This window comes from Oryzias latipes, chromosome 3, assembly GCF_053564925.1.
Source record: "Oryzias latipes strain Hd-rR chromosome 3, Olatipes_Hd-rR_3.1".
Taxonomy (NCBI): domain Eukaryota; kingdom Metazoa; phylum Chordata; class Actinopteri; order Beloniformes; family Adrianichthyidae; genus Oryzias; species Oryzias latipes.
In genome coordinates, this window is record NC_136239.1 from 2,007,326 (window position 1) to 2,030,000 (window position 22,675).

A 22,675-nucleotide genomic window follows, 5' to 3' on the forward strand; every position below is an offset into this window, starting at 1 on the left:
TGCAGGTGGGTGTGTCCGCTCAGCAGGTGCACCAATCAGCGCCACAGAGTGAGTGGGTGAAGGGGGTGCTGGGAGCAGGCTGGAGTGTGGTGCACGCAGCGCTTAAAGGGCTCTGCTCCACACAACCCTTCGCTTACGGCCATACCACCCTGAACACGCCCGATCTCGTCCGATCTCGGAAGCTAAGCAGGGTCGGGCCTGGTTAGTACTTGGATGGGAGACCGCCTGGGAATACCAGGTGCTGTAAGTTTTCCCGCTTCTGCTGGCATCCACCAAAGAGAAGGAAAATCACTCTCACACACACACACGGGTTTGGGTACTTTGGTTTCCTTGTCGTGCAAATGTGTCTTCCTCTTTTTTCTCTCTGACACGACCCTTCTGTGACACATACGGCCACCAGAGAGCGCACTTGCCAGGAAATCCAACACACAGCTTTGGGTTTCTTTTCTTTTCTTTTCTTTTCTTTCTTTTTTTTTTTTTTTTTTTCTCTGACATGACCGTCCGGGCTTCTTCCAAACTCTTGAGCGAGCTTCAGAGCAGTCAGCACCGAGGTGCAAACGCACACGCCTGCACCCTCTAGAAACGCTGCAGTCTGGGTGACGAGGCCGCGCAGGTGTGTGTGTGCGCATCCAAGGCCTCTTTGACGCACCTGCTGGGGTGAAAGGTCACCGTTTTGGCTGCAGGTGGGTGTGTCCGCTCAGCAGGTGCACCAATCAGCGCCACAGAGTGAGTGGGTGAAGGGGGTGCTGGGAGCAGGCTGGAGTGTGGTGCACGCAGCGCTTAAAGGGCTCTGCTCCACACAACCCTTCGCTTACGGCCATACCACCCTGAACACGCCCGATCTCGTCCGATCTCGGAAGCTAAGCAGGGTCGGGCCTGGTTAGTACTTGGATGGGAGACCGCCTGGGAATACCAGGTGCTGTAAGTTTTCCCGCTTTTGCTGGCATCCACCAAAGAGAAGGAAAATCACTCTCACACACACACACGGGTTTGGGTACTTTGGTTTCCTTGTCGTGCAAATGTGTCTTCCTCTTTTTTCTCTCTGACACGACCCTTCTGTGACACATACGGCCACCAGAGAGCGCACTTGCCAGGAAATCCAACACACAGCTTTGGGTTTCTTTTCTTTTCTTTTCTTTTCTTTCTTTTTTTTTTTTTTTTTTTCTCTGACATGACCGTCCGGGCTTCTTCCAAACTCTTGAGCGAGCTTCAGAGCAGTCAGCACCGAGGTGCAAATGCACACGCCTGCACCCTCTAGAAACGCTGCAGTCTGGGTGACGAGGCCGCGCAGGTGTGTGTGTGCGCATCCAAGGCCTCTTTGACGCACCTGCTGGGGTGAAAGGTCACCGTTTTGGCTGCAGGTGGGTGTGTCCGCTCAGCAGGTGCACCAATCAGCGCCACAGAGTGAGTGGGTGAAGGGGGTGCTGGGAGCAGGCTGGAGTGTGGTGCACGCAGCGCTTAAAATGCTCTGCTCCACACAACCCTTCGCTTACGGCCATACCACCCTGAACACGCCCGATCTCGTCCGATCTCGGAAGCTAAGCAGGGTCGGGCCTGGTTAGTACTTGGATGGGAGACCGCCTGGGAATACCAGGTGCTGTAAGTTTTCCCGCTTTTGCTGGCATCCACCAAAGAGAAGGAAAATCACTCTCACACACACACACGGGTTTGGGTACTTTGGTTTCCTTGTCGTGCAAATGTGTCTTCCTCTTTTTTCTCTCTGACACGACCCTTCTGTGACACATACGGCCACCAGAGAGCGCACTTGCCAGGAAATCCAACACACAGCTTTGGGTTTCTTTTCTTTTCTTTTCTTTTCTTTCTTTTTTTTTTTTTTTTTTTCTCTGACATGACCGTCCGGGCTTCTTCCAAACTCTTGAGCGAGCTTCAGAGCAGTCAGCACCGAGGTGCAAACGCACACGCCTGCACCCTCTAGAAACGCTGCAGTCTGGGTGACGAGGCCGCGCAGGTGTGTGTGTGCGCATCCAAGGCCTCTTTGACGCACCTGCTGGGGTGAAAGGTCACCGTTTTGGCTGCAGGTGGGTGTGTCCGCTCAGCAGGTGCACCAATCAGCGCCACAGAGTGAGTGGGTGAAGGGGGTGCTGGGAGCAGGCTGGAGTGTGGTGCACGCAGCGCTTAAAGGGCTCTGCTCCACACAACCCTTCGCTTACGGCCATACCACCCTGAACACGCCCGATCTCGTCCGATCTCGGAAGCTAAGCAGGGTCGGGCCTGGTTAGTACTTGGATGGGAGACCGCCTGGGAATACCAGGTGCTGTAAGTTTTCCCGCTTTTGCTGGCATCCACCAAAGAGAAGGAAAATCACTCTCACACACACACACGGGTTTGGGTACTTTGGTTTCCTTGTCGTGCAAATGTGTCTTCCTCTTTTTTCTCTCTGACACGACCCTTCTGTGACACATACGGCCACCAGAGAGCGCACTTGCCAGGAAATCCAACACACAGCTTTGGGTTTCTTTTCTTTTCTTTTCTTTTCTTTCTTTTTTTTTTTTTTTTTTTCTCTGACATGACCGTCCGGGCTTCTTCCAAACTCTTGAGCGAGCTTCAGAGCAGTCAGCACCGAGGTGCAAATGCACACGCCTGCACCCTCTAGAAACGCTGCAGTCTGGGTGACGAGGCCGCGCAGGTGTGTGTGTGCGCATCCAAGGCCTCTTTGACGCACCTGCTGGGGTGAAAGGTCACCGTTTTGGCTGCAGGTGGGTGTGTCCGCTCAGCAGGTGCACCAATCAGCGCCACAGAGTGAGTGGGTGAAGGGGGTGCTGGGAGCAGGCTGGAGTGTGGTGCACGCAGCGCTTAAAGGGCTCTGCTCCACACAACCCTTCGCTTACGGCCATACCACCCTGAACACGCCCGATCTCGTCCGATCTCGGAAGCTAAGCAGGGTCGGGCCTGGTTAGTACTTGGATGGGAGACCGCCTGGGAATACCAGGTGCTGTAAGTTTTCCCGCTTCTGCTGGCATCCACCAAAGAGAAGGAAAATCACTCTCACACACACACACGGGTTTGGGTACTTTGGTTTCCTTGTCGTGCAAATGTGTCTTCCTCTTTTTTCTCTCTGACACGACCCTTCTGTGACACATACGGCCACCAGAGAGCGCACTTGCCAGGAAATCCAACACACAGCTTTGGGTTTCTTTTCTTTTCTTTTCTTTTCTTTCTTTTTTTTTTTTTTTTTTTCTCTGACATGACCGTCCGGGCTTCTTCCAAACTCTTGAGCGAGCTTCAGAGCAGTCAGCACCGAGGTGCAAACGCACACGCCTGCACCCTCTAGAAACGCTGCAGTCTGGGTGACGAGGCCGCGCAGGTGTGTGTGTGCGCATCCAAGGCCTCTTTGACGCACCTGCTGGGGTGAAAGGTCACCGTTTTGGCTGCAGGTGGGTGTGTCCGCTCAGCAGGTGCACCAATCAGCGCCACAGAGTGAGTGGGTGAAGGGGGTGCTGGGAGCAGGCTGGAGTGTGGTGCACGCAGCGCTTAAAGGGCTCTGCTCCACACAACCCTTCGCTTACGGCCATACCACCCTGAACACGCCCGATCTCGTCCGATCTCGGAAGCTAAGCAGGGTCGGGCCTGGTTAGTACTTGGATGGGAGACCGCCTGGGAATACCAGGTGCTGTAAGTTTTCCCGCTTTTGCTGGCATCCACCAAAGAGAAGGAAAATCACTCTCACACACACACACGGGTTTGGGTACTTTGGTTTCCTTGTCGTGCAAATGTGTCTTCCTCTTTTTTCTCTCTGACACGACCCTTCTGTGACACATACGGCCACCAGAGAGCGCACTTGCCAGGAAATCCAACACACAGCTTTGGGTTTCTTTTCTTTTCTTTTCTTTTCTTTTCTTTTCTTTCTTTTTTTTTTTTTTTTTTTCTCTGACATGACCGTCCGGGCTTCTTCCAAACTCTTGAGCGAGCTTCAGAGCAGTCAGCACCGAGGTGCAAACGCACACGCCTGCACCCTCTAGAAACGCTGCAGTCTGGGTGACGAGGCCGCGCAGGTGTGTGTGTGCGCATCCAAGGCCTCTTTGACGCACCTGCTGGGGTGAAAGGTCACCGTTTTGGCTGCAGGTGGGTGTGTCCGCTCAGCAGGTGCACCAATCAGCGCCACAGAGTGAGTGGGTGAAGGGGGTGCTGGGAGCAGGCTGGAGTGTGGTGCACGCAGCGCTTAAAGGGCTCTGCTCCACACAACCCTTCGCTTACGGCCATACCACCCTGAACACGCCCGATCTCGTCCGATCTCGGAAGCTAAGCAGGGTCGGGCCTGGTTAGTACTTGGATGGGAGACCGCCTGGGAATACCAGGTGCTGTAAGTTTTCCCGCTTTTGCTGGCATCCACCAAAGAGAAGGAAAATCACTCTCACACACACACACGGGTTTGGGTACTTTGGTTTCCTTGTCGTGCAAATGTGTCTTCCTCTTTTTTCTCTCTGACACGACCCTTCTGTGACACATACGGCCACCAGAGAGCGCACTTGCCAGGAAATCCAACACACAGCTTTGGGTTTCTTTTCTTTTCTTTTCTTTTCTTTTCTTTTCTTTCTTTTTTTTTTTTTTTTTTTCTCTGACATGACCGTCCGGGCTTCTTCCAAACTCTTGAGCGAGCTTCAGAGCAGTCAGCACCGAGGTGCAAATGCACACGCCTGCACCCTCTAGAAACGCTGCAGTCTGGGTGACGAGGCCGCGCAGGTGTGTGTGTGCGCATCCAAGGCCTCTTTGACGCACCTGCTGGGGTGAAAGGTCACCGTTTTGGCTGCAGGTGGGTGTGTCCGCTCAGCAGGTGCACCAATCAGCGCCACAGAGTGAGTGGGTGAAGGGGGTGCTGGGAGCAGGCTGGAGTGTGGTGCACGCAGCGCTTAAAATGCTCTGCTCCACACAACCCTTCGCTTACGGCCATACCACCCTGAACACGCCCGATCTCGTCCGATCTCGGAAGCTAAGCAGGGTCGGGCCTGGTTAGTACTTGGATGGGAGACCGCCTGGGAATACCAGGTGCTGTAAGTTTTCCCGCTTTTGCTGGCATCCACCAAAGAGAAGGAAAATCACTCTCACACACACACACGGGTTTGGGTACTTTGGTTTCCTTGTCGTGCAAATGTGTCTTCCTCTTTTTTCTCTCTGACACGACCCTTCTGTGACACATACGGCCACCAGAGAGCGCACTTGCCAGGAAATCCAACACACAGCTTTGGGTTTCTTTTCTTTTCTTTTCTTTTCTTTCTTTTTTTTTTTTTTTTTTTCTCTGACATGACCGTCCGGGCTTCTTCCAAACTCTTGAGCGAGCTTCAGAGCAGTCAGCACCGAGGTGCAAATGCACACGCCTGCACCCTCTAGAAACGCTGCAGTCTGGGTGACGAGGCCGCGCAGGTGTGTGTGTGCGCATCCAAGGCCTCTTTGACGCACCTGCTGGGGTGAAAGGTCACCGTTTTGGCTGCAGGTGGGTGTGTCCGCTCAGCAGGTGCACCAATCAGCGCCACAGAGTGAGTGGGTGAAGGGGGTGCTGGGAGCAGGCTGGAGTGTGGTGCACGCAGCGCTTAAAGGGCTCTGCTCCACACAACCCTTCGCTTACGGCCATACCACCCTGAACACGCCCGATCTCGTCCGATCTCGGAAGCTAAGCAGGGTCGGGCCTGGTTAGTACTTGGATGGGAGACCGCCTGGGAATACCAGGTGCTGTAAGTTTTCCCGCTTTTGCTGGCATCCACCAAAGAGAAGGAAAATCACTCTCACACACACACACGGGTTTGGGTACTTTGGTTTCCTTGTCGTGCAAATGTGTCTTCCTCTTTTTTCTCTCTGACACGACCCTTCTGTGACACATACGGCCACCAGAGAGCGCACTTGCCAGGAAATCCAACACACAGCTTTGGGTTTCTTTTCTTTTCTTTTCTTTTCTTTTCTTTTCTTTCTTTTTTTTTTTTTTTTTTTCTCTGACATGACCGTCCGGGCTTCTTCCAAACTCTTGAGCGAGCTTCAGAGCAGTCAGCACCGAGGTGCAAATGCACACGCCTGCACCCTCTAGAAACGCTGCAGTCTGGGTGACGAGGCCGCGCAGGTGTGTGTGTGCGCATCCAAGGCCTCTTTGACGCACCTGCTGGGGTGAAAGGTCACCGTTTTGGCTGCAGGTGGGTGTGTCCGCTCAGCAGGTGCACCAATCAGCGCCACAGAGTGAGTGGGTGAAGGGGGTGCTGGGAGCAGGCTGGAGTGTGGTGCACGCAGCGCTTAAAGGGCTCTGCTCCACACAACCCTTCGCTTACGGCCATACCACCCTGAACACGCCCGATCTCGTCCGATCTCGGAAGCTAAGCAGGGTCGGGCCTGGTTAGTACTTGGATGGGAGACCGCCTGGGAATACCAGGTGCTGTAAGTTTTCCCGCTTCTGCTGGCATCCACCAAAGAGAAGGAAAATCACTCTCACACACACACACGGGTTTGGGTACTTTGGTTTCCTTGTCGTGCAAATGTGTCTTCCTCTTTTTTCTCTCTGACACGACCCTTCTGTGACACATACGGCCACCAGAGAGCGCACTTGCCAGGAAATCCAACACACAGCTTTGGGTTTCTTTTCTTTTCTTTTCTTTTCTTTCTTTTTTTTTTTTTTTTTTTCTCTGACATGACCGTCCGGGCTTCTTCCAAACTCTTGAGCGAGCTTCAGAGCAGTCAGCACCGAGGTGCAAACGCACACGCCTGCACCCTCTAGAAACGCTGCAGTCTGGGTGACGAGGCCGCGCAGGTGTGTGTGTGCGCATCCAAGGCCTCTTTGACGCACCTGCTGGGGTGAAAGGTCACCGTTTTGGCTGCAGGTGGGTGTGTCCGCTCAGCAGGTGCACCAATCAGCGCCACAGAGTGAGTGGGTGAAGGGGGTGCTGGGAGCAGGCTGGAGTGTGGTGCACGCAGCGCTTAAAGGGCTCTGCTCCACACAACCCTTCGCTTACGGCCATACCACCCTGAACACGCCCGATCTCGTCCGATCTCGGAAGCTAAGCAGGGTCGGGCCTGGTTAGTACTTGGATGGGAGACCGCCTGGGAATACCAGGTGCTGTAAGTTTTCCCGCTTTTGCTGGCATCCACCAAAGAGAAGGAAAATCACTCTCACACACACACACGGGTTTGGGTACTTTGGTTTCCTTGTCGTGCAAATGTGTCTTCCTCTTTTTTCTCTCTGACACGACCCTTCTGTGACACATACGGCCACCAGAGAGCGCACTTGCCAGGAAATCCAACACACAGCTTTGGGTTTCTTTTCTTTTCTTTTCTTTTCTTTTCTTTTCTTTCTTTTTTTTTTTTTTTTTTTCTCTGACATGACCGTCCGGGCTTCTTCCAAACTCTTGAGCGAGCTTCAGAGCAGTCAGCACCGAGGTGCAAATGCACACGCCTGCACCCTCTAGAAACGCTGCAGTCTGGGTGACGAGGCCGCGCAGGTGTGTGTGTGCGCATCCAAGGCCTCTTTGACGCACCTGCTGGGGTGAAAGGTCACCGTTTTGGCTGCAGGTGGGTGTGTCCGCTCAGCAGGTGCACCAATCAGCGCCACAGAGTGAGTGGGTGAAGGGGGTGCTGGGAGCAGGCTGGAGTGTGGTGCACGCAGCGCTTAAAGGGCTCTGCTCCACACAACCCTTCGCTTACGGCCATACCACCCTGAACACGCCCGATCTCGTCCGATCTCGGAAGCTAAGCAGGGTCGGGCCTGGTTAGTACTTGGATGGGAGACCGCCTGGGAATACCAGGTGCTGTAAGTTTTCCCGCTTTTGCTGGCATCCACCAAAGAGAAGGAAAATCACTCTCACACACACACACGGGTTTGGGTACTTTGGTTTCCTTGTCGTGCAAATGTGTCTTCCTCTTTTTTCTCTCTGACACGACCCTTCTGTGACACATACGGCCACCAGAGAGCGCACTTGCCAGGAAATCCAACACACAGCTTTGGGTTTCTTTTCTTTTCTTTTCTTTTCTTTCTTTTTTTTTTTTTTTTTTTCTCTGACATGACCGTCCGGGCTTCTTCCAAACTCTTGAGCGAGCTTCAGAGCAGTCAGCACCGAGGTGCAAATGCACACGCCTGCACCCTCTAGAAACGCTGCAGTCTGGGTGACGAGGCCGCGCAGGTGTGTGTGTGCGCATCCAAGGCCTCTTTGACGCACCTGCTGGGGTGAAAGGTCACCGTTTTGGCTGCAGGTGGGTGTGTCCGCTCAGCAGGTGCACCAATCAGCGCCACAGAGTGAGTGGGTGAAGGGGGTGCTGGGAGCAGGCTGGAGTGTGGTGCACGCAGCGCTTAAAGGGCTCTGCTCCACACAACCCTTCGCTTACGGCCATACCACCCTGAACACGCCCGATCTCGTCCGATCTCGGAAGCTAAGCAGGGTCGGGCCTGGTTAGTACTTGGATGGGAGACCGCCTGGGAATACCAGGTGCTGTAAGTTTTCCCGCTTTTGCTGGCATCCACCAAAGAGAAGGAAAATCACTCTCACACACACACACGGGTTTGGGTACTTTGGTTTCCTTGTCGTGCAAATGTGTCTTCCTCTTTTTTCTCTCTGACACGACCCTTCTGTGACACATACGGCCACCAGAGAGCGCACTTGCCAGGAAATCCAACACACAGCTTTGGGTTTCTTTTCTTTTCTTTTCTTTTCTTTCTTTTTTTTTTTTTTTTTTTCTCTGACATGACCGTCCGGGCTTCTTCCAAACTCTTGAGCGAGCTTCAGAGCAGTCAGCACCGAGGTGCAAATGCACACGCCTGCACCCTCTAGAAACGCTGCAGTCTGGGTGACGAGGCCGCGCAGGTGTGTGTGTGCGCATCCAAGGCCTCTTTGACGCACCTGCTGGGGTGAAAGGTCACCGTTTTGGCTGCAGGTGGGTGTGTCCGCTCAGCAGGTGCACCAATCAGCGCCACAGAGTGAGTGGGTGAAGGGGGTGCTGGGAGCAGGCTGGAGTGTGGTGCACGCAGCGCTTAAAGGGCTCTGCTCCACACAACCCTTCGCTTACGGCCATACCACCCTGAACACGCCCGATCTCGTCCGATCTCGGAAGCTAAGCAGGGTCGGGCCTGGTTAGTACTTGGATGGGAGACCGCCTGGGAATACCAGGTGCTGTAAGTTTTCCCGCTTTTGCTGGCATCCACCAAAGAGAAGGAAAATCACTCTCACACACACACACGGGTTTGGGTACTTTGGTTTCCTTGTCGTGCAAATGTGTCTTCCTCTTTTTTCTCTCTGACACGACCCTTCTGTGACACATACGGCCACCAGAGAGCGCACTTGCCAGGAAATCCAACACACAGCTTTGGGTTTCTTTTCTTTTCTTTTCTTTTCTTTTCTTTTCTTTCTTTTTTTTTTTTTTTTTTTCTCTGACATGACCGTCCGGGCTTCTTCCAAACTCTTGAGCGAGCTTCAGAGCAGTCAGCACCGAGGTGCAAATGCACACGCCTGCACCCTCTAGAAACGCTGCAGTCTGGGTGACGAGGCCGCGCAGGTGTGTGTGTGCGCATCCAAGGCCTCTTTGACGCACCTGCTGGGGTGAAAGGTCACCGTTTTGGCTGCAGGTGGGTGTGTCCGCTCAGCAGGTGCACCAATCAGCGCCACAGAGTGAGTGGGTGAAGGGGGTGCTGGGAGCAGGCTGGAGTGTGGTGCACGCAGCGCTTAAAGGGCTCTGCTCCACACAACCCTTCGCTTACGGCCATACCACCCTGAACACGCCCGATCTCGTCCGATCTCGGAAGCTAAGCAGGGTCGGGCCTGGTTAGTACTTGGATGGGAGACCGCCTGGGAATACCAGGTGCTGTAAGTTTTCCCGCTTCTGCTGGCATCCACCAAAGAGAAGGAAAATCACTCTCACACACACACACGGGTTTGGGTACTTTGGTTTCCTTGTCGTGCAAATGTGTCTTCCTCTTTTTTCTCTCTGACACGACCCTTCTGTGACACATACGGCCACCAGAGAGCGCACTTGCCAGGAAATCCAACACACAGCTTTGGGTTTCTTTTCTTTTCTTTTCTTTTCTTTCTTTTTTTTTTTTTTTTTTTCTCTGACATGACCGTCCGGGCTTCTTCCAAACTCTTGAGCGAGCTTCAGAGCAGTCAGCACCGAGGTGCAAACGCACACGCCTGCACCCTCTAGAAACGCTGCAGTCTGGGTGACGAGGCCGCGCAGGTGTGTGTGTGCGCATCCAAGGCCTCTTTGACGCACCTGCTGGGGTGAAAGGTCACCGTTTTGGCTGCAGGTGGGTGTGTCCGCTCAGCAGGTGCACCAATCAGCGCCACAGAGTGAGTGGGTGAAGGGGGTGCTGGGAGCAGGCTGGAGTGTGGTGCACGCAGCGCTTAAAGGGCTCTGCTCCACACAACCCTTCGCTTACGGCCATACCACCCTGAACACGCCCGATCTCGTCCGATCTCGGAAGCTAAGCAGGGTCGGGCCTGGTTAGTACTTGGATGGGAGACCGCCTGGGAATACCAGGTGCTGTAAGTTTTCCCGCTTTTGCTGGCATCCACCAAAGAGAAGGAAAATCACTCTCACACACACACACGGGTTTGGGTACTTTGGTTTCCTTGTCGTGCAAATGTGTCTTCCTCTTTTTTCTCTCTGACACGACCCTTCTGTGACACATACGGCCACCAGAGAGCGCACTTGCCAGGAAATCCAACACACAGCTTTGGGTTTCTTTTCTTTTCTTTTCTTTTCTTTTCTTTTCTTTCTTTTTTTTTTTTTTTTTTTCTCTGACATGACCGTCCGGGCTTCTTCCAAACTCTTGAGCGAGCTTCAGAGCAGTCAGCACCGAGGTGCAAATGCACACGCCTGCACCCTCTAGAAACGCTGCAGTCTGGGTGACGAGGCCGCGCAGGTGTGTGTGTGCGCATCCAAGGCCTCTTTGACGCACCTGCTGGGGTGAAAGGTCACCGTTTTGGCTGCAGGTGGGTGTGTCCGCTCAGCAGGTGCACCAATCAGCGCCACAGAGTGAGTGGGTGAAGGGGGTGCTGGGAGCAGGCTGGAGTGTGGTGCACGCAGCGCTTAAAATGCTCTGCTCCACACAACCCTTCGCTTACGGCCATACCACCCTGAACACGCCCGATCTCGTCCGATCTCGGAAGCTAAGCAGGGTCGGGCCTGGTTAGTACTTGGATGGGAGACCGCCTGGGAATACCAGGTGCTGTAAGTTTTCCCGCTTTTGCTGGCATCCACCAAAGAGAAGGAAAATCACTCTCACACACACACACGGGTTTGGGTACTTTGGTTTCCTTGTCGTGCAAATGTGTCTTCCTCTTTTTTCTCTCTGACACGACCCTTCTGTGACACATACGGCCACCAGAGAGCGCACTTGCCAGGAAATCCAACACACAGCTTTGGGTTTCTTTTCTTTTCTTTTCTTTTCTTTTCTTTCTTTTTTTTTTTTTTTTTTTCTCTGACATGACCGTCCGGGCTTCTTCCAAACTCTTGAGCGAGCTTCAGAGCAGTCAGCACCGAGGTGCAAATGCACACGCCTGCACCCTCTAGAAACGCTGCAGTCTGGGTGACGAGGCCGCGCAGGTGTGTGTGTGCGCATCCAAGGCCTCTTTGACGCACCTGCTGGGGTGAAAGGTCACCGTTTTGGCTGCAGGTGGGTGTGTCCGCTCAGCAGGTGCACCAATCAGCGCCACAGAGTGAGTGGGTGAAGGGGGTGCTGGGAGCAGGCTGGAGTGTGGTGCACGCAGCGCTTAAAGGGCTCTGCTCCACACAACCCTTCGCTTACGGCCATACCACCCTGAACACGCCCGATCTCGTCCGATCTCGGAAGCTAAGCAGGGTCGGGCCTGGTTAGTACTTGGATGGGAGACCGCCTGGGAATACCAGGTGCTGTAAGTTTTCCCGCTTTTGCTGGCATCCACCAAAGAGAAGGAAAATCACTCTCACACACACACACGGGTTTGGGTACTTTGGTTTCCTTGTCGTGCAAATGTGTCTTCCTCTTTTTTCTCTCTGACACGACCCTTCTGTGACACATACGGCCACCAGAGAGCGCACTTGCCAGGAAATCCAACACACAGCTTTGGGTTTCTTTTCTTTTCTTTTCTTTTCTTTTCTTTTCTTTCTTTTTTTTTTTTTTTTTTTCTCTGACATGACCGTCCGGGCTTCTTCCAAACTCTTGAGCGAGCTTCAGAGCAGTCAGCACCGAGGTGCAAATGCACACGCCTGCACCCTCTAGAAACGCTGCAGTCTGGGTGACGAGGCCGCGCAGGTGTGTGTGTGCGCATCCAAGGCCTCTTTGACGCACCTGCTGGGGTGAAAGGTCACCGTTTTGGCTGCAGGTGGGTGTGTCCGCTCAGCAGGTGCACCAATCAGCGCCACAGAGTGAGTGGGTGAAGGGGGTGCTGGGAGCAGGCTGGAGTGTGGTGCACGCAGCGCTTAAAGGGCTCTGCTCCACACAACCCTTCGCTTACGGCCATACCACCCTGAACACGCCCGATCTCGTCCGATCTCGGAAGCTAAGCAGGGTCGGGCCTGGTTAGTACTTGGATGGGAGACCGCCTGGGAATACCAGGTGCTGTAAGTTTTCCCGCTTTTGCTGGCATCCACCAAAGAGAAGGAAAATCACTCTCACACACACACACGGGTTTGGGTACTTTGGTTTCCTTGTCGTGCAAATGTGTCTTCCTCTTTTTTCTCTCTGACACGACCCTTCTGTGACACATACGGCCACCAGAGAGCGCACTTGCCAGGAAATCCAACACACAGCTTTGGGTTTCTTTTCTTTTCTTTTCTTTTCTTTCTTTTTTTTTTTTTTTTTTTCTCTGACATGACCGTCCGGGCTTCTTCCAAACTCTTGAGCGAGCTTCAGAGCAGTCAGCACCGAGGTGCAAATGCACAAGCCTGCACCCTCTAGAAACGCTGCAGTCTGGGTGACGAGGCCGCGCAGGTGTGTGTGTGCGCATCCAAGGCCTCTTTCACGCACCTGCTGGGGTGAAAGGTCACCGTTTTGGCTGCAGGTGGGTGTGTCCGCTCAGCAGGTGCACCAATCAGCGCCACAGAGTGAGTGGGTGAAGGGGGTGCTGGGAGCAGGCTGGAGTGTGGTGCACGCAGCGCTTAAAGGGCTCTGCTCCACACAACCCTTCGCTTACGGCCATACCACCCTGAACACGCGTGTGCAGGGGGGTGTGGCTTTGTGGTTTGTATCTGGTGAGGTTTTCGGCGTCTGAGATTTCTCTCTCCTTGTTTCTCTCTTTTGTCTTTCTTTTTTGCTCCTTTCCTCTTTTTTTCCCTTGCTCCCCACAGTTTTAACTGCTGGGGAGCCTTAGACTTTTTTCTTCTTTTTTCTTCTCTTTTTTTTCTTTGGGTTTTGCCTTCTCTTTTATATGTGTTGGTGTCACTCACTGAGGTTTTCTTTCCGTATTTATGATGCCCCCGTGTTCTGAGCATGGCTTCAGAAGGGGGGCATTCTCTGGGTATTGGACAGAAATCTAATCCGGAGAAAAATGTACAGTTTGTCGGCGTGGCAGGTCCGGCGTCTGCAGGTGCAGCGGCAAGGCCTGCTTCAGTCACGGAGGGTGGTGTGAATAAGTCACTGGGTGTTAATGATGGCGAGTGTCCTAAAATTATTTATGATCGAGACTTGACAATTCACGTTGAATTATTGGGTGATGAACCTGTGTCGGTTAATGAGTTGATTAAGTACAGCCGGTTAATATGTGGGGGCGTGGTGGCGTGTCGGGCAGTGGGAAGCAAGCGCTACGAATTAACCTTCTCTAACGCTGTCGGGAGGGATAGACTGTTGGACGGTTTCAAAATAGGGAACACGACAGTTCAAGGTCGGAAAATTGCGAATGATGAGCTCGTTGTTTCATTTTTGGGACTGCCTGCTTATGTTACTGACGAGGAGATTTTGGCGAAATTAGAGGGGTGGAAAGTGTCTGCTGTGTCTCCCATTAAAAGGAGGATGTGGCCAGGAACCAGTGTGGCGGACGGGACTCGGTTTGTCAAAGTAAAATTTAATGACAGCGTTCAATCTCTGCCGTATTCCGCCAAATTTGACACGGTGACTGGACCAGAATTCTTTAGAGTAATTCACGACAAGCAGGTGAAGGTGTGCAGGATCTGTATCAGACCCGGACACATTGTCAGAGATTGCCCCGAATTTCTCTGTAACAAATGCGGGGTTCAGGGACATTACGCCAGGGAGTGCACGTCATCTGTTTCTAAATGCTCTGTGTGTCTGCATAGGATGACTGACTGTAGCTGCCTCGGTGGAAATGAGGGCGGGGAGGCCTCTGCTGAGAGTGAGGAACAGCTCAGTGATGAGTCAGATGAGGACGGCATGTCTGAAGAACAGGGGTCTGATGAGAGCGTGGAGGAGAGCAGCGCCATGTCTGAGGGACACCTGTCTGACTCTGAGCGTAATGCCCCAGTGTCTGCTGCTCCCTGCGGAGCGTCCAGCGCAGGAGGTCAATCCACTGTGGAGAAAGGGGTTCTCGGTCGGCAGGCGGCTGCGAGCAGCCAGGAGATGTCCCGGGGGGCGGGGGTTTCCAAGGGGCTCCTGCCGGCGAGCGCCGCTGTTCCCGTGAAGGGGGGCGAGCGGCACCAGAACGCTGCCGCTGCTTCTATCCGGGCGGGGGGGGCTCCAGCAGTGAGCCCTGCCTCGTTACTATCTGTTCCCGTGAAGGGGGGTGTGCAGCACCAGAACGCTGACGCTGCCCCTATCCGGGCGGGGGGGGCTCCCGCGGTGGGCCCTGCCTCGTTACTATCCGTTCCCGTGGGGGGGGGAGCTCAGCGCCGTGGCGCTGACTCTGCCCCTGTCCGGGCGAGAGAGGGTGTGAACCTCGTCTCGAAGGGGGTGTCTGTGGAGCGCAGCGCTTCGTCCTCTGCGCAGGGAGAGTCAGATCTCCGTGGCAGGGTGGCGGGCAGCGTGCGTGAGACACCTGTTTGTCTGGCCCAAAGACTGGATGGGGGAGCGAACAGTGGGCCTGGTGCATTAATTAAGGACATGGTGGATGAGGACATGGATGATGCTGCGATTGCATGGGCTCAGCGGAGGACACGGTCTCAGGTGAACAGGCTGAAGTCTAAGAAGAATCCTGCGTAATGTCCCTGTATACCGTAGAGGTGCGTTTTCTGTTGAATTTTAGAGGGGCGTGTTGTACAGACAGAGGGCTTGGATCGGTAATCTCGGAAATTGTTTTTGTTTTAGTTTTCTGTCGACCAAATTACCTGCGGTGGTGGGTTTCTTTTTGTAGGGGTTTGGGGTTTTTTGTTTTGTTTGTGAGATCCTACAGGTCTTGGCGTCAGAAAAGGAGTGTGGACGCTGATCCTACGGACTGGTGTACCGAAATGGTTTCCTGCAGCAAGAGGAACAGAATCTGTGGTCCCTGGGGCTGTGAGGAGACCTGAGGCCCGTATCCTACAGGTCGGGGTGGAAGAAGAGGCGTGGACACTGATCCTACCGAGTGGTGCATCGAGATGGTTCCTGCAGTGGAGAACAGCTTGGGGTCCATGGAGCTGTGAGCCACGCTGACGCCCAGGTGTGCTTTTGAGCGGTCCGTGGAGGAGGACTGGATGAGGGCCATTCATTTTTGGGATGCGGAGAAATGGAAGACGATGGACAGATGGGGGTAGTTTTATGAGAAGTTTGTACGGGCGTCTGTTGGCTCTTATGAGGATGGAATCAGGTGGACTTTGTAAAGTGTTTCTTGTGTTATAGAATATATGTGTATGTGAATGGTGGAGTGGAGTTCAGGTAGAATATTTACCTTATGTATGTTCTGTTTGTAGAGACGATGTAGTTTATTTTGTTTTTTGTCCTGGTTTCTCCATCTGTTTTGTTTGTAAGAATGACTCAATTATGTACAGATTTTTAATTTCCTTTATTAAAAAAGATAAAAAAAAAAAAAAAAAAAAACACGCCCGATCTCGTCCGATCTCGGAAGCTAAGCAGGGTCGGGCCTGGTTAGTACTTGGATGGGAGACCGCCTGGGAATACCAGGTGCTGTAAGTTTTCCCGCTTTTGCTGGCATCCACCAAAGAGAAGGAAAATCACTCTCACACACACACACGGGTTTGGGTACTTTGGTTTCCTTGTCGTGCAAATGTGTCTTCCTCTTTTTTCTCTCTGACACGACCCTTCTGTGACACATACGGCCACCAGAGAGCGCACTTGCCAGGAAATCCAACACACAGCTTTGGGTTTCTTTTCTTTTCTTTTCTTTCTTTTTTTTTTTTTTTTTTTCTCTGACATGACCGTCCGGGCTTCTTCCAAACTCTTGAGCGAGCTTCAGAGCAGTCAGCACCGAGGTGCAAATGCACACGCCTGCACCCTCTAGAAACGCTGCAGTCTGGGTGACGAGGCCGCGCAGGTGTGTGTGTGCGCATCCAAGGCCTCTTTGACGCACCTGCTGGGGTGAAAGGTCACCGTTTTGGCTGCAGGTGGGTGTGTCCGCTCAGCAGGTGCACCAATCAGCGCCACAGAGTGAGTGGGTGAAGGGGGTGCTGGGAGCAGGCTGGAGTGTGGTGCACGCAGCGCTTAAAGGGCTCTGCTCCACACAACCCTTCGCTTACGGCCATACCACCCTGAACACGCCCGATCTCGTCCGATCTCGGAAGCTAAGCAGGGTCGGGCCTGGTTAGTACTTGGATGGGAGACCGCCTGGGAATACCAGGTGCTGTAAGTTTTCCCGCTTCTGCTGGCATCCACCAAAGAGAAGGAAAATCACTCTCACACACACACACGGGTTTGGGTACTTTGGTTTCCTTGTCGTGCAAATGTGTCTTCCTCTTTTTTCTCTCTGACACGACCCTTCTGTGACACATACGGCCACCAGAGAGCGCACTTGCCAGGAAATCCAACACACAGCTTTGGGTTTCTTTTCTTTTCTTTTCTTTTCTTTCTTTTTTTTTTTTTTTTTTTCTCTGACATGACCGTCCGGGCTTCTTCCAAACTCTTGAGCGAGCTTCAGAGCAGTCAGCACCGAGGTGCAAACGCACACGCCTGCACCCTCTAGAAACGCTGCAGTCTGGGTGACGAGGCCGCGCAGGTGTGTGTGTGCGCATCCAAGGCCTCTTTGACGCACCTGCTGGGGTGAAAGGTCACCGTTTTGGCTGCAGGTGGGTGTGTCCGCTCAGCAGGTGCACCAATCAGCGCCACAGAGTGAGTGGGTGAAGGGGGTGCTGGGAGCAGGCTGGAGTGTGGTGCACGCAGCGCTTAAAGGGCTCTGCTCCACACAACCCTTCGCTTACGGCCATACCACCCTGAACACGCCCGATCTCGTCCGATCTCGGAAGCTAAGCAGGGTCGGGCCTGGTTAGTACTTGGATGGGAGACCGCCTGGGAATACCAGGTGCTGTAAGTTTTCCCGCTTTTGCTGGCATCCACCAAAGAGAAGGAAAATCACTCTCACACACACACACGGGTTTGGGTACTTTGGTTTCCTTGTCGTGCAAATGTGTCTTCCTCTTTTTTCTCTCTGACACGACCCTTCTGTGACACATACGGCCACCAGAGAGCGCACTTGCCAGGAAATCCAACACACAGCTTTGGGTTTCTTTTCTTTTCTTTTCTTTTCTTTCTTTTTTTTTTTTTTTTTTTCTCTGACATGACCGTCCGGGCTTCTTCCAAACTCTTGAGCGAGCTTCAGAGCAGTCAGCACCGAGGTGCAAATGCACACGCCTGCACCCTCTAGAAACGCTGCAGTCTGGGTGACGAGGCCGCGCAGGTGTGTGTGTGCGCATCCAAGGCCTCTTTGACGCACCTGCTGGGGTGAAAGGTCACCGTTTTGGCTGCAGGTGGGTGTGTCCGCTCAGCAGGTGCACCAATCAGCGCCACAGAGTGAGTGGGTGAAGGGGGTGCTGGGAGCAGGCTGGAGTGTGGTGCACGCAGCGCTTAAAGGGCTCTGCTCCACACAACCCTTCGCTTACGGCCATACCACCCTGAACACGCCCGATCTCGTCCGATCTCGGAAGCTAAGCAGGGTCGGGCCTGGTTAGTACTTGGATGGGAGACCGCCTGGGAATACCAGGTGCTGTAAGTTTTCCCGCTTCTGCTGGCATCCACCAAAGAGAAGGAAAATCACTCTCACACACACACACGGGTTTGGGTACTTTGGTTTCCTTGTCGTGCAAATGTGTCTTCCTCTTTTTTCTCTCTGACACGACCCTTCTGTGACACATACGGCCACCAGAGAGCGCACTTGCCAGGAAATCCAACACACAGCTTTGGGTTTCTTTTCTTTTCTTTTCTTTTCTTTCTTTTTTTTTTTTTTTTTTTCTCTGACATGACCGTCCGGGCTTCTTCCAAACTCTTGAGCGAGCTTCAGAGCAGTCAGCACCGAGGTGCAAACGCACACGCCTGCACCCTCTAGAAACGCTGCAGTCTGGGTGACGAGGCCGCGCAGGTGTGTGTGTGCGCATCCAAGGCCTCTTTGACGCACCTGCTGGGGTGAAAGGTCACCGTTTTGGCTGCAGGTGGGTGTGTCCGCTCAGCAGGTGCACCAATCAGCGCCACAGAGTGAGTGGGTGAAGGGGGTGCTGGGAGCAGGCTGGAGTGTGGTGCACGCAGCGCTTAAAGGGCTCTGCTCCACACAACCCTTCGCTTACGGCCATACCACCCTGAACACGCCCGATCTCGTCCGATCTCGGAAGCTAAGCAGGGTCGGGCCTGGTTAGTACTTGGATGGGAGACCGCCTGGGAATACCAGGTGCTGTAAGTTTTCCCGCTTTTGCTGGCATCCACCAAAGAGAAGGAAAATCACTCTCACACACACACACGGGTTTGGGTACTTTGGTTTCCTTGTCGTGCAAATGTGTCTTCCTCTTTTTTCTCTCTGACACGACCCTTCTGTGACACATACGGCCACCAGAGAGCGCACTTGCCAGGAAATCCAACACACAGCTTTGGGTTTCTTTTCTTTTCTTTTCTTTTCTTTTCTTTTCTTTTCTTTCTTTTTTTTTTTTTTTTTTTCTCTGACATGACCGTCCGGGCTTCTTCCAAACTCTTGAGCGAGCTTCAGAGCAGTCAGCACCGAGGTGCAAACGCACACGCCTGCACCCTCTAGAAACGCTGCAGTCTGGGTGACGAGGCCGCGCAGGTGTGTGTGTGCGCATCCAAGGCCTCTTTGACGCACCTGCTGGGGTGAAAGGTCACCGTTTTGGCTGCAGGTGGGTGTGTCCGCTCAGCAGGTGCACCAATCAGCGCCACAGAGTGAGTGGGTGAAGGGGGTGCTGGGAGCAGGCTGGAGTGTGGTGCACGCAGCGCTTAAAGGGCTCTGCTCCACACAACCCTTCGCTTACGGCCATACCACCCTGAACACGCCCGATCTCGTCCGATCTCGGAAGCTAAGCAGGGTCGGGCCTGGTTAGTACTTGGATGGGAGACCGCCTGGGAATACCAGGTGCTGTAAGTTTTCCCGCTTTTGCTGGCATCCACCAAAGAGAAGGAAAATCACTCTCACACACACACACGGGTTTGGGTACTTTGGTTTCCTTGTCGTGCAAATGTGTCTTCCTCTTTTTTCTCTCTGACACGACCCTTCTGTGACACATACGGCCACCAGAGAGCGCACTTGCCAGGAAATCCAACACACAGCTTTGGGTTTCTTTTCTTTTCTTTTCTTTTCTTTCTTTTTTTTTTTTTTTTTTTCTCTGACATGACCGTCCGGGCTTCTTCCAAACTCTTGAGCGAGCTTCAGAGCAGTCAGCACCGAGGTGCAAATGCACACGCCTGCACCCTCTAGAAACGCTGCAGTCTGGGTGACGAGGCCGCGCAGGTGTGTGTGTGCGCATCCAAGGCCTCTTTGACGCACCTGCTGGGGTGAAAGGTCACCGTTTTGGCTGCAGGTGGGTGTGTCCGCTCAGCAGGTGCACCAATCAGCGCCACAGAGTGAGTGGGTGAAGGGGGTGCTGGGAGCAGGCTGGAGTGTGGTGCACGCAGCGCTTAAAGGGCTCTGCTCCACACAACCCTTCGCTTACGGCCATACCACCCTGAACACGCCCGATCTCGTCCGATCTCGGAAGCTAAGCAGGGTCGGGCCTGGTTAGTACTTGGATGGGAGACCGCCTGGGAATACCAGGTGCTGTAAGTTTTCCCGCTTTTGCTGGCATCCACCAAAGAGAAGGAAAATCACTCTCACACACACACACGGGTTTGGGTACTTTGGTTTCCTTGTCGTGCAAATGTGTCTTCCTCTTTTTTCTCTCTGACACGACCCTTCTGTGACACATACGGCCACCAGAGAGCGCACTTGCCAGGAAATCCAACACACAGCTTTGGGTTTCTTTTCTTTTCTTTTCTTTTCTTTCTTTTTTTTTTTTTTTTTTTCTCTGACATGACCGTCCGGGCTTCTTCCAAACTCTTGAGCGAGCTTCAGAGCAGTCAGCACCGAGGTGCAAATGCACACGCCTGCACCCTCTAGAAACGCTGCAGTCTGGGTGACGAGGCCGCGCAGGTGTGTGTGTGCGCATCCAAGGCCTCTTTGACGCACCTGCTGGGGTGAAAGGTCACCGTTTTGGCTGCAGGTGGGTGTGTCCGCTCAGCAGGTGCACCAATCAGCGCCACAGAGTGAGTGGGTGAAGGGGGTGCTGGGAGCAGGCTGGAGTGTGGTGCACGCAGCGCTTAAAATGCTCTGCTCCACACAACCCTTCGCTTACGGCCATACCACCCTGAACACGCCCGATCTCGTCCGATCTCGGAAGCTAAGCAGGGTCGGGCCTGGTTAGTACTTGGATGGGAGACCGCCTGGGAATACCAGGTGCTGTAAGTTTTCCCGCTTTTGCTGGCATCCACCAAAGAGAAGGAAAATCACTCTCACACACACACACGGGTTTGGGTACTTTGGTTTCCTTGTCGTGCAAATGTGTCTTCCTCTTTTTTCTCTCTGACACGACCCTTCTGTGACACATACGGCCACCAGAGAGCGCACTTGCCAGGAAATCCAACACACAGCTTTGGGTTTCTTTTCTTTTCTTTTCTTTTCTTTTCTTTCTTTTTTTTTTTTTTTTTTTCTCTGACATGACCGTCCGGGCTTCTTCCAAACTCTTGAGCGAGCTTCAGAGCAGTCAGCACCGAGGTGCAAATGCACACGCCTGCACCCTCTAGAAACGCTGCAGTCTGGGTGACGAGGCCGCGCAGGTGTGTGTGTGCGCATCCAAGGCCTCTTTGACGCACCTGCTGGGGTGAAAGGTCACCGTTTTGGCTGCAGGTGGGTGTGTCCGCTCAGCAGGTGCACCAATCAGCGCCACAGAGTGAGTGGGTGAAGGGGGTGCTGGGAGCAGGCTGGAGTGTGGTGCACGCAGCGCTTAAAGGGCTCTGCTCCACACAACCCTTCGCTTACGGCCATACCACCCTGAACACGCGTGTGCAGGGGGGTGTGGCTTTGTGGTTTGTATCTGGTGAGGTTTTCGGCGTCTGAGATTTCTCTCTCCTTGTTTCTCTCTTTTGTCTTTCTTTTTTGCTCCTTTCCTCTTTTTTTCCCTTGCTCCCCACAGTTTTAACTGCTGGGGAGCCTTAGACTTTTTTCTTCTTTTTTCTTCTCTTTTTTTTCTTTGGGTTTTGCCTTCTCTTTTATATGTGTTGGTGTCACTCACTGAGGTTTTCTTTCCGTATTTATGATGCCCCCGTGTTCTGAGCATGGCTTCAGAAGGGGGGCATTCTCTGGGTATTGGACAGAAATCTAATCCGGAGAAAAATGTACAGTTTGTCGGCGTGGCAGGTCCGGCGTCTGCAGGTGCAGCGGCAAGGCCTGCTTCAGTCACGGAGGGTGGTGTGAATAAGTCACTGGGTGTTAATGATGGCGAGTGTCCTAAAATTATTTATGATCGAGACTTGACAATTCACGTTGAATTATTGGGTGATGAACCTGTGTCGGTTAATGAGTTGATTAAGTACAGCCGGTTAATATGTGGGGGCGTGGTGGCGTGTCGGGCAGTGGGAAGCAAGCGCTACGAATTAACCTTCTCTAACGCTGTCGGGAGGGATAGACTGTTGGACGGTTTCAAAATAGGGAACACGACAGTTCAAGGTCGGAAAATTGCGAATGATGAGCTCGTTGTTTCATTTTTGGGACTGCCTGCTTATGTTACTGACGAGGAGATTTTGGCGAAATTAGAGGGGTGGAAAGTGTCTGCTGTGTCTCCCATTAAAAGGAGGATGTGGCCAGGAACCAGTGTGGCGGACGGGACTCGGTTTGTCAAAGTAAAATTTAATGACAGCGTTCAATCTCTGCCGTATTCCGCCAAATTTGACACGGTGACTGGACCAGAATTCTTTAGAGTAATTCACGACAAGCAGGTGAAGGTGTGCAGGATCTGTATCAGACCCGGACACATTGTCAGAGATTGCCCCGAATTTCTCTGTAACAAATGCGGGGTTCAGGGACATTACGCCAGGGAGTGCACGTCATCTGTTTCTAAATGCTCTGTGTGTCTGCATAGGATGACTGACTGTAGCTGCCTCGGTGGAAATGAGGGCGGGGAGGCCTCTGCTGAGAGTGAGGAACAGCTCAGTGATGAGTCAGATGAGGACGGCATGTCTGAAGAACAGGGGTCTGATGAGAGCGTGGAGGAGAGCAGCGCCATGTCTGAGGGACACCTGTCTGACTCTGAGCGTAATGCCCCAGTGTCTGCTGCTCCCTGCGGAGCGTCCAGCGCAGGAGGTCAATCCACTGTGGAGAAAGGGGTTCTCGGTCGGCAGGCGGCTGCGAGCAGCCAGGAGATGTCCCGG

General features: G+C 53.3%; 1 protein-coding gene and 26 non-coding genes across 27 annotated transcripts in view; all 27 read left to right on the top strand.

Annotated features, from left to right (window-relative positions):
- Nucleotides 1-22,675, top strand: part of LOC144990914 (uncharacterized) — a 236,496-nt gene that overhangs the window by 188,033 nt on the left and 25,788 nt on the right. The window lies entirely within an intron of this gene.
- Nucleotides 132-250, top strand: LOC144991397 (5S ribosomal RNA). The gene has a single exon (XR_013655380.1). It is a non-coding gene; the product is annotated as a 5S ribosomal RNA (ribosomal RNA).
- On the top strand, nucleotides 810-928 carry LOC144991398 (5S ribosomal RNA). The gene has a single exon (XR_013655381.1). It is a non-coding gene; the product is annotated as a 5S ribosomal RNA (ribosomal RNA).
- Nucleotides 1,488-1,606, top strand: LOC144991399 (5S ribosomal RNA). The gene has a single exon (XR_013655382.1). It is a non-coding gene; the product is annotated as a 5S ribosomal RNA (ribosomal RNA).
- Nucleotides 2,166-2,284, top strand: LOC144991400 (5S ribosomal RNA). The gene has a single exon (XR_013655383.1). It is a non-coding gene; the product is annotated as a 5S ribosomal RNA (ribosomal RNA).
- On the top strand, nucleotides 2,844-2,962 carry LOC144991402 (5S ribosomal RNA). Its single transcript, XR_013655385.1, has one exon. It is a non-coding gene; the product is annotated as a 5S ribosomal RNA (ribosomal RNA).
- On the top strand, nucleotides 3,522-3,640 carry LOC144991403 (5S ribosomal RNA). The gene has a single exon (XR_013655386.1). It is a non-coding gene; the product is annotated as a 5S ribosomal RNA (ribosomal RNA).
- On the top strand, nucleotides 4,210-4,328 carry LOC144991404 (5S ribosomal RNA). Its single transcript, XR_013655387.1, has one exon. It is a non-coding gene; the product is annotated as a 5S ribosomal RNA (ribosomal RNA).
- LOC144991405 (5S ribosomal RNA) lies at nucleotides 4,898-5,016 on the top strand. The gene has a single exon (XR_013655388.1). It is a non-coding gene; the product is annotated as a 5S ribosomal RNA (ribosomal RNA).
- Nucleotides 5,576-5,694, top strand: LOC144991406 (5S ribosomal RNA). Its single transcript, XR_013655389.1, has one exon. It is a non-coding gene; the product is annotated as a 5S ribosomal RNA (ribosomal RNA).
- LOC144991407 (5S ribosomal RNA) lies at nucleotides 6,264-6,382 on the top strand. Its single transcript, XR_013655390.1, has one exon. It is a non-coding gene; the product is annotated as a 5S ribosomal RNA (ribosomal RNA).
- On the top strand, nucleotides 6,942-7,060 carry LOC144991408 (5S ribosomal RNA). The gene has a single exon (XR_013655391.1). It is a non-coding gene; the product is annotated as a 5S ribosomal RNA (ribosomal RNA).
- On the top strand, nucleotides 7,630-7,748 carry LOC111947233 (5S ribosomal RNA). Its single transcript, XR_002873056.1, has one exon. It is a non-coding gene; the product is annotated as a 5S ribosomal RNA (ribosomal RNA).
- On the top strand, nucleotides 8,308-8,426 carry LOC144991409 (5S ribosomal RNA). The gene has a single exon (XR_013655392.1). It is a non-coding gene; the product is annotated as a 5S ribosomal RNA (ribosomal RNA).
- Nucleotides 8,986-9,104, top strand: LOC144991410 (5S ribosomal RNA). The gene has a single exon (XR_013655393.1). It is a non-coding gene; the product is annotated as a 5S ribosomal RNA (ribosomal RNA).
- LOC144991412 (5S ribosomal RNA) lies at nucleotides 9,674-9,792 on the top strand. The gene has a single exon (XR_013655395.1). It is a non-coding gene; the product is annotated as a 5S ribosomal RNA (ribosomal RNA).
- LOC144991413 (5S ribosomal RNA) lies at nucleotides 10,352-10,470 on the top strand. The gene has a single exon (XR_013655396.1). It is a non-coding gene; the product is annotated as a 5S ribosomal RNA (ribosomal RNA).
- On the top strand, nucleotides 11,040-11,158 carry LOC144991414 (5S ribosomal RNA). Its single transcript, XR_013655397.1, has one exon. It is a non-coding gene; the product is annotated as a 5S ribosomal RNA (ribosomal RNA).
- LOC111947240 (5S ribosomal RNA) lies at nucleotides 11,723-11,841 on the top strand. Its single transcript, XR_002873063.1, has one exon. It is a non-coding gene; the product is annotated as a 5S ribosomal RNA (ribosomal RNA).
- LOC111947241 (5S ribosomal RNA) lies at nucleotides 12,411-12,529 on the top strand. Its single transcript, XR_002873064.1, has one exon. It is a non-coding gene; the product is annotated as a 5S ribosomal RNA (ribosomal RNA).
- LOC111947245 (5S ribosomal RNA) lies at nucleotides 16,516-16,634 on the top strand. The gene has a single exon (XR_013655398.1). It is a non-coding gene; the product is annotated as a 5S ribosomal RNA (ribosomal RNA).
- On the top strand, nucleotides 17,194-17,312 carry LOC144991415 (5S ribosomal RNA). Its single transcript, XR_013655399.1, has one exon. It is a non-coding gene; the product is annotated as a 5S ribosomal RNA (ribosomal RNA).
- LOC144991416 (5S ribosomal RNA) lies at nucleotides 17,872-17,990 on the top strand. Its single transcript, XR_013655400.1, has one exon. It is a non-coding gene; the product is annotated as a 5S ribosomal RNA (ribosomal RNA).
- On the top strand, nucleotides 18,550-18,668 carry LOC144991417 (5S ribosomal RNA). Its single transcript, XR_013655401.1, has one exon. It is a non-coding gene; the product is annotated as a 5S ribosomal RNA (ribosomal RNA).
- On the top strand, nucleotides 19,243-19,361 carry LOC111947229 (5S ribosomal RNA). The gene has a single exon (XR_002873052.1). It is a non-coding gene; the product is annotated as a 5S ribosomal RNA (ribosomal RNA).
- Nucleotides 19,921-20,039, top strand: LOC144991419 (5S ribosomal RNA). The gene has a single exon (XR_013655403.1). It is a non-coding gene; the product is annotated as a 5S ribosomal RNA (ribosomal RNA).
- Nucleotides 20,599-20,717, top strand: LOC111947238 (5S ribosomal RNA). Its single transcript, XR_002873061.1, has one exon. It is a non-coding gene; the product is annotated as a 5S ribosomal RNA (ribosomal RNA).